The sequence below is a fragment of the Haemorhous mexicanus genome, chromosome 15 (assembly GCF_027477595.1).
Source record: "Haemorhous mexicanus isolate bHaeMex1 chromosome 15, bHaeMex1.pri, whole genome shotgun sequence".
NCBI classification, from domain to species: domain Eukaryota; kingdom Metazoa; phylum Chordata; class Aves; order Passeriformes; family Fringillidae; genus Haemorhous; species Haemorhous mexicanus.
The window spans coordinates 9,151,686-9,160,919 of NC_082355.1; positions in this window are offsets into that span (position 1 = coordinate 9,151,686).

Sequence of the window (9,234 nt, forward strand, 5' to 3'; positions counted from 1 at the left end):
CACTAATTTACCTTCCCAGGAGCCTGAACACTTGCAGGGGAAGCAGGAGCCTTCCCACTGGTCCTTTGCTTGCTGCACCACAAGTGTGTGAACCCATCCCAGAGCCTCCAAAGAGGGCAGCAGGTAACTGCGAATCCAGCCTGCAAATGTGCTCCCTGGCACCCTGCAGGAGCACCTAGCCTGCCCTGCTGAGCTGCCCACACAGCCCATCCTTCCCCTGGCACTGGTACCCACAGGCTGCACCCCTGCCAAACCAGTCCATTGGAGTTCATTCTAACAAAGGCACAGGCTGACCCAACAGCTGCAGGGAGAGGACACAATAGCAGGGAGCCCTGCCTGGCCTTTCCAGTGAGAGTACCAAATGGGATTAGTAATGTTACACAGAGCCTTTCACCACTTGCCTTGCACTTGTTCATATATGGTCGAGGTCAGCAATGGCCAAAAAAGGTTATTAAGGAGCGATGGTTGCTTGGTGCTCTATGTGAGATGGCTCTCAGCAGGTCCTGCTGTGCCCCAGCTCCCACAGGCTCCCTAAATCAAGGCACAAGGCCATGCCAGACAGTCACACACATGTCCTGAGCACATCCATGTGGTGGAAGTGCAGGTTGCACACCCACAAAGTTTTATCAGGGCTGTGGGAGCAAACGTGGGGATGGATGGTGAAGTCATTGTTGGGGCTGGGGGTTTGCACTGGTCACCCCTGGGACCTGAGGGGGAAGTTGAAGGCAGTGTTACAGCAACACAAATGCTCTCTGAGCTAATTCAACAGCAGAGCTGAGTCCCTTCTGGGCCCATACTTCTAGAGAATAGGAACAAATATGAATAAAAAAGTCATTGTCCCAAGGATTCACCATCCCAGTGAGATCCAGAGGCAGGGAGCTGTGCCTGTTCAGGGGTAATGGGCCTCTGTGCACCCTGACATCACTTAACAGGTTTTATACAAGCCCAGACAGGGGCCTTGCACTCTCCAAACACACTTCCCTTAAGTCAAATGAAGCTCCAGTCACATTTGGGGTAATTTTCCTCCAAAGCCAGTTTTCAAAATTGAAGCACTGAAATCCAGATGTGCCCAGCACCTGAAGACCTCATTTATTCCTGGTTGTTTCAGCACTTTTGGGAAAAGGTAAGGTGGTTAGGGCTGGGTTTGGGCTTGAGATCCAGGAGGATGGACAGCCCATTGAAAGCCCTGACTGCACCAAGGCCAAGCCTGGGCAGTCTGTAGGTCTGGCACTCATGCTGGGATTTTTTGTTCAGTTTGTTGCCTTCAGTGGGTTGAGGTGTGTGTCATGGTCTGAGCCTGGCGAAATGCCAGTGCTTCCATGAGAAAACTTCTTTTCCTGGTATCTATTGTGAGATGTGATCAGAGACAGAGCAGAGCAGGCTCCAACTTACGATTGAAAGGAAAAAAAACTTTATTAACATAAAACTACAGGGAAAAAACACACAGAACACAGGATGAAATCCTTCCAAATTTCCTCCTTCTCCCCCTACCGAATTTCCTAATTCCGTTACCACCCTTTGGATAATCAATTCTCAATTCTTCGAGAAGAGAGGAGTCCCTCTTGCACCACAGACTTCACCCAGGAAACAGTCGAAACTTCTCGTGTTTCCGTGTCACGTGTGGCACCGCCCGGAGAACATTTTGCCATCGTGACCTCTTCCTTCCATGTCCAGTGCTCTCACCACTGCACATAGACCAGAGCTGCTTCTAGGGTTTTTCCCTTTAAGGATGCTTTGTCCAGTTCCAAAAAAGAGCACAGTCCCTCTCCTTTTGGGACACCTGTCCCCCCCATGTTTCACCCCTGGGGCTGAGGAGTCTCTTGAACAGAGACCATCTTCCTCTTCTTCTTCTTTGAAGACGGAGGGCACCATCATCACCCTCCTCACCTGTCGTCTCTGTTCACACACCCTCACATCACTGCACTCTCCTGGCTCTGAGCCATTGCCTCCCCCTAGATGCAGTCTCTGTGTCACAGGAACTCAAGGGTTCTGTCCATAGCTATCCAAGAAAAGTCCAGCCAAAAGCCACTCCATCATCTCCTCCCACCTAGAATTCTTCTCAACTTTTCTCAATTTCACCAACTTCAGGAGGAATCAGCATTTGCAAGGTTTCCATCGTCCCAAGAAGGGTTAAAAGTCCCAGGCTCTGCCGGTTTGGTTCATGAACTCCCACGGCTGGCTGCCCTGCTGGGCATCCCCCCCACCTTCTCCTTCACTCCAGGCACAGGCAGAGGCCGCTCTCTCTCTCTCCCTCCGGGGGGGAATGGGGGATGGCTGCCCGAAGCCCTCGCAGTGCAGAGCTCCTCCACCCTTCGGCCCAGGCCTGGCCTACCTCCCTCCGGCCACATGGCTCCCCTCCCTCCTGCCCAGCTCGGAGCTGGACAGAGGAGGTCTCCTCTCGTCCAGGGCCGGAACTCAAAAGGAACTTCCAGTGGGAGTTCACAGCTTTTAACCCCCTGTGTTCTCAGAGGCATATCCATGCCCTCAGTGGACAAACCAGGTGCCAATATTAAAATCTGGACACCGATTGGCATGACCACACCATCCCAAAAAAAAACATTTCCCCTCAAACCACGACAGTGTGCATGGCCACAACTGGAAATACAGTATTTTTGAGGATTGCTGTTTGCAGTGCTCACTAACTCTGGGTTTGCTCCATCAGAAACTCTGTGTCTGTTAGTCATTGATTCCTCTCTGATCCTAAACCACAAAGAGCCAAGTGTTTCCTGGAAATTCCTTGTTTGCCTAGAAAGGCTGCACCCCATGAGCCTCCAGATATCCTTGTAACCAGCACACATTTCTGGCAAAGATCTTCTCTAATTCCATTACCCAGAATAGCAGCAGGGATTGCCATTGCCTGAGAGACACAGGATGCAAGCAGCTCCAGGCGCTTGTAGATATCAATACACACAGAAATATGAATTTTTTTCAAAATCCTGGGCGTCCAGGCAACTTGGAAAATCTCACAAAATATTTGGCTGTGCTTTCTGACAACACATACCTGCATCTCTGTGGAATATGCCTGCAAAGATATTTGAACTACAGTTTCACAGAGAGAAAGTTGAACACCTGAATTAAATGGGGTCACCATCCTTTTTACCCTCCAAGGCTTCCCCTTGGGCCATCACCTCTGCCAGTGCTCCAGCAACAGTCCCTGAGTCATGATACAGGTATTAGAGTGTTTAATATCCAGTACAGTACAGATCCAGAAGTTGGGTTTTGAGCATTTCTCTGAGCCAGCCCTGCCTGAGGCAAAGCCCAGTGAGATTAAAAGGATGCCTGGGAGGCCCCAGCAGCCTGGGATTCAGGCCCCTTCCTTTCTCTCCCCAGCATGCAGGTGTCCAGCAGCTCCTTGGCCATGGCCATCAAATCCCAGCCCAGATGACTGCTCTGAAGGAGCAGTGGGGAAAGCAGGGCTGAAAGGACATCTAGTGGCAATCAAAACCCTTCTCAGTCAGCCAAGGAACACCTCTATGGCTGTCTGCATTATAAATCAGTTTGGAGCCTGCTCATTGTGTGCTGCTGTTGCTGGGAATGCTCTTCCCCAGCTCCACAAGAAAAACCTCAACTATTGTATTAGGTTTAGGAAACGCTTCCAAGGAATTTTTTTTCTAAAAGAAAAGGAAAGAAAAAAAAAAAAAAAGGCAAAGCATCTGTGGTTTTGCTCAAAGGTTCACGCCATCTTATTATCCCATCAAATTGGAACTTGTACTCTAAGGGAAAACAGAACACCTGGCTGCTCTGTCTACAGGAGCCACATTCATCACACCAGCATGGGGGAACTGGATTGCAGCGCAACTCAGGGCAGACTCATTCCCAAAACACCTGCCCAAACCCTTTAAAAACACAAGTCTTTCTGATCAATATGGTTTTCTTGCCCAGAGATTCTCCCTCCTGCCACCTGCTCTCCAGAAAGCCCAGGGCCCTATGTGGCTGCCATTCCTCTGGTGTTACATTGCCATCTTGTCCCCAGACAGGTCCCTGTGAGCTCCCAGCAGCAAAACCCACACATGCACAGCATCACCTTCAGTGCCTGAAGTGGAGCACTTGCTCCCTTTTGTGGGTACCAGCACAGCTACATCAACCAGCACAGCAAAGCCACAACCCCTGCAGGACGTGCCTGTAGGGCTGTGACACACAGAGTTCACTCCCTGAACACCCAGTGACACACTGCATTGCTGGTCCTCTCACCAGCCTCTCAAGTCCTCAAATCCCCTTTGATTTTTCTCCCTCTTTTCCCTGTTTGTGCCATCAGCTCTTGGGCACAAACAGCTCTTGGCTGCTCTGACACACACATGGAGGACACCCAGCCGAGCAGGAGCAGTGACATGACATGAAGTGGCAGGAGAGGAGGCAGGCAGCCAAGGCCTGGAAAAACACCACCCCTGTGTTTTTAGTTTTCCTCCTGCACAGTAAAAGAAGTTAGTGAATTCCTCTTGAATGGGTTTCAGAACCTCCTCCAAAGAAAAAAAAAATCTTGTTCATGTTCACTTAAAGCTGATAATTACAGGAATTATTATGATTTATTCCCATCATAAATCTTGGAGGAGGAAAAGGGTTTTGAGGTTTGCAAGATTTGCTGAATGACAAAAAGAAAACACAGCTCTAATTGCCCTTCTTTGTCGTGTTTAATTAAGGATTCTGAAGCAACTGATCTCAGGGGTTTTTTTCATGGTTAGAAACCTCCAAGGAAAAGAAAATCTTTCTGCAGAGGCACCAATCAAAGCTTTGTTGGGTTACTAGGCACTAAGTGTGCTACATCTGAACACTCAGGACACCCAGATAAAGAAGCTTATTAAAGGAAGAGAAATGCTACAACAGGCTTCTTTTCACTACCACCCCCCCACTTCCAGTAGGCCTTGGCAATTTTGAGCTCACTTCTAATCATGGAAGAAATGTCTTTTGTCTTTACCCCTAAGAATTTTTACCTCATTATTAACCATTCAATTGTCTTGCATAAAAACACTTCTCCATTTCTATTACCTTCATAATTCCACCATTTACATATTTCTTTGTGGTTTGTTCCAACTTCCTTTTTTTAATCTCTCCAGACTTATCACTTCTGTGACCATATCAGGAAAATCAAACCAGCTCAGAGCTCCTCAGCTTCTTCCTGGACCAACAATTCCCAGTCAAGCACCACATCTCCCCAGCAAGAACCAGTTTGCCAAGTGCTGCCTCTCCAATTCAAAGTGTAAGTGACTGGCAGGGTGTTCCCTCTCCATTTTTGTGCAACAGCTGAAACAGTTGTGCCAGGAAAATCCAGTTCCTCATTACAGCAACCAGTGTCACATCATCTCCTCTGGCTCTGAGCGATGCCACCAACCCACGAGCTAAGTTATGCTCAGCCAAGGCTGCAGGGAGTTAAGGAACAAAAAAAGGCAAGAAATCCTTGGGATTGCTCTCAATCTGAAGGCACTTGGGACAGTGCTTTTGCAGAAAGCAGTGGTGCTTGAGAAGGGTGGCTGAAAAAGGGAACACAGAAACACAGAATATTCCACAAGAATCATCGAGTCCAACACTCACATGAATGGTCCTGTGAGGAAACAGAGGTTTGGGGTGCCCAGAAGGTAAAATCCCAACACCTCAACTGCACAGAACATCCTAGACAATGAGAAAATGATGCCTTGAAATGCTGCTCTACAGAGGGAAAATGTCAGCTTTAAAGGGGGAAAAAAAAACCCCCATATATATATATATATATATATATATATATATACACTTACTGGGTTTGTCATGATGTTTGGGAAATGTTCCTTTAGGGTCAGGAGAAAAGGATGAAGGGAAGCACTAAATTTGGCTAAAAGTCATTGTAGAAAATAAAAAAAAAAAAAGAATAGAAATGAAGCATAGCCATAAAGCAAAGAATGGAGGAGAAACAATAATTTTTCCATGTTACAGGAGATATTTTTCCACTTACTTGAAGCAGATGCCCGGGTTTTCCAGCAGAGCCTCTGCACAAGGTTATCCATCCCTGCCACTGCGGGGAGAGCAGAACGGGCTCTGAGCTGCAGCTTAGTGGAGGTTGACACCTTGTGGCAATTCCCATCACTTACAAGTCAGAAAAGCTGGGGTTTTCTCCTTTTTTTTTTTTTTCTTTTTTTTTTTTTTTTTTTTCCTGTGGTGAGGACGGTGGCTGGAGTTCATAGCCCCAGAGGTAAATAATTCCCAGCAGCTGGAGCATCATCTGGGGCCATTAACAGGTAAATGAAGATAAATAACACCAAACCCTGAGAGCAATATAAAAATAAATCCAAGTCATATCCTACTTGTTTCTAGGGGCAAAATAAAGAAAAGGAAAAAGATTCCTTGGGATAGCACCAGCTGTATATACAGAAGGACCACAAGACAAGAAATAAAAAGTGATCCAGTGAAAGATGTTTCTCACCCATTTTTCAGTCTCATTGGATCCTCTCCTGTTTGCACAGCGGAGTAAGAGGGGCAGAGCCCTGATTTACTCCAACAGCTGCTTTGGAGAAGTGAAGCTGCACCAGCTCCAGAGAAAATATCTCTATATTCTGTTTATTCCCACTGGAATAAAGAGAAACAGCTCAAGACCTGACACCCATTAAACCTGAGGTGAACGAAAAAATGCCTTGGGTTTTATGCCTTGGGTTTAAGAAGAAGCACATTTGCTTCTTCATTTATAATTAGCTATTTTAACACAATTTACTACATGCTCAAATTGGAAGAGAAAGAGGCATCCCCTCACCAGAGGCCCAGCAGAAATATGTCAGCCAAACTTGTCTCCCCTCATTAGCCAAGCACATGTTTCAAAGGAGCTTCTTATTGTGGAAGTGCATCCAGCCCCAAGGGAAAAAAACTTCACCTAGGACAACATTTGCTTTCCCTTAATCATGCTGCTTCATTGTCTAATTTCCTGAGTACTGAATTCCTGAATACTAGAACTAGTACTTTGTATTTACTTAGCATTTTCCCCCTTCAAGCCATTCCAAAATATGTATTAGCAGGCCTAAAACCAAGAGCTACACTAGCAGACCACTGTTGAGGGATTATAAGGGCTAATATACACCTTGAAAACTATTTTTTCCACTTAACTGTGAGCCAGCCTTAGCTGCATCCCCTGATCCTCCACAGTCCCACTCCAGGCACAAAGCACAGCTCCTCAAGTGTCTTCCTGGAGAATTTCTCCTTCTCACTCCCTGCCCAGATCAGCTCCACCATTTTGTACTGGTGCCAGCAAACCCAGCAGTTTGGTCCCATATGCTGCCTGAGAGCTTTCAAGGGCTGTTACACTTGCAGTTTAGCACTATTATTTTTCTCTTCTTTTCTCTTTATACCTGGAGGCACTATCATAAAGAGCTACTGAGAGAGATGGTTTCTGGCTGTGAGCATGATGGAGAGCAAGATGGACTCTCTCACCTTCACAGCTGCTTTCACCCACCAGGGTTTGAATGCAGACCGGAATTTCAACTGTTCATACCTGTGGGTTTGTCCCTGAAAAATGGGAACTTTAAGGGGTATAATGCACATATAATACCAACATGAATGGTAAGTTAAATGGATAACCAGAGGCCATTTAAGTCAGTGCAAAGGGTTCCTTTAAATTCCAGAAAGCAGAGCAAATCTACACATGATGTACCACATGCTGAGATGCAAACCCTCGTCCCTGCATGGCCGAATTTGCGGCACTGAGCCTTGGGGTGTCACCCTTGTCCCTCTCATGGCCAGGGTGACAGGACCAGCACCCCAAAGGGTCTTCCCTGGGGTCAGGGTGCAGGACCCTGAGCCCAGGACTGTTGGCTGGAGCTGTCTCCTCTCCTTTCCCACCTGCCCACTTTGCACAGGCTCTGGGGCTCCTGCAAGCACTGTCAGGTCCCTGCCTAGCCCTCACATCTCATTTGGGGTGAATTCACCTGCTTTTTTTTTTTTTTTTAATTGCGGAATTGTCATCTTCTTCCTCACTGATGTAATCTTTTATTATAGATTGCCTCTATTCATGTATGTAATTCATCCAGTTTTCTTTGATGTGAATATCTGGATGGCTTCATACTGATGTTCCTTTAGAGAAAAAATTTTCCTACCTGCCCCAACAGCCTGGAAGTGGATGCACTTCAAAATGGATCCACATTAAAAACCACCTTAAGCATCTGAATTTTCTTTCATCCACATTGTGCTCTAATTGCTGGGGCAGAGCAGAGACTGAGGTGTGGCAGGGAATTTTGATCAAGGCTTCCTGGGAATGTGAGTGACCCAGCCTTTCCTCTCCCATTCTGTGTGCAGAGGTACATATATTTATGTATGTAAAATCAGCATCACAGGAGGAGCTGCACGTGTGCCTGTGTGTGACTGTTTCTGCACACACCTGCGTGTGCAGGGGACGTGGGTGCATGGCTGGGGACACATGTGGGACACATGTCTGTGTGGCACACCCATGGGGGGGCTGGTCCCCAGCCCTGCCCTCCCTCCCCAAATCCTGGGGAAGGAAGCAGGCAATTCCCTTCGGGTGCAACCCTTGTCCCTACAATGCCAGAGGAGGGATTATACCAGGGATTAACATTTTAAACTCCCCTTCGAGACCTACTCAATCAAAGATCCTCAAGCCAGTAATCGCATTTCTGTCCTGGGATTACTGCGTTCCTGAGTCCAAACCTCAATTTTGGGAGAAGTTGGGGAGAGCTCCCTCCCCCAGTGCCTGCATACCCCAAACTCCCTGGGTCGGGGCAGAAGCCTCTGCATTTAGGTTTTCTTCCTTTTTTTAGCCATTCTCTCCAATTCCCCTGCCAAGGTCAGGAGAAGATTCTTTTCTTGTCGCCTGCCTGCTCCTAATTCCCAGTAATTTATCCCGTATTAAAACTCCCTTAAGGAAGAATGGCCCGGCACCAGCACCTGCTATGCAAATGGCAGCAAATCCCCCGGGCCCCGCGGGGCACCGGGGACATGCAGGCTGCCCCGGGCCGTCCTCCCCCGCCTGCAGGGCTGCATTCTTAGAGCCAAACGGGACCCCCAGAGCTGGGGGGCACCCCCGAGGCCCCCCAAGAACTCAGGCTCAATTTCACCCCCACTTCATGGTGCTTAAATCTCTCGTGTTGTCTTTGCCCCTCCTAAGCAGAATTATTGATAGGGAAGGTATAAAAGAAAACCTGAGCATGGAGTTAAACTTCCTGGTTTGGATGTTGTTGGGGGATTTTCCTGCAGGGCAGTCAGTGAATTTTGTCCCTTTCTTTTAGGATAAGTATTCCAGTTTCAATTAGCAAGACACAAATCAACAAA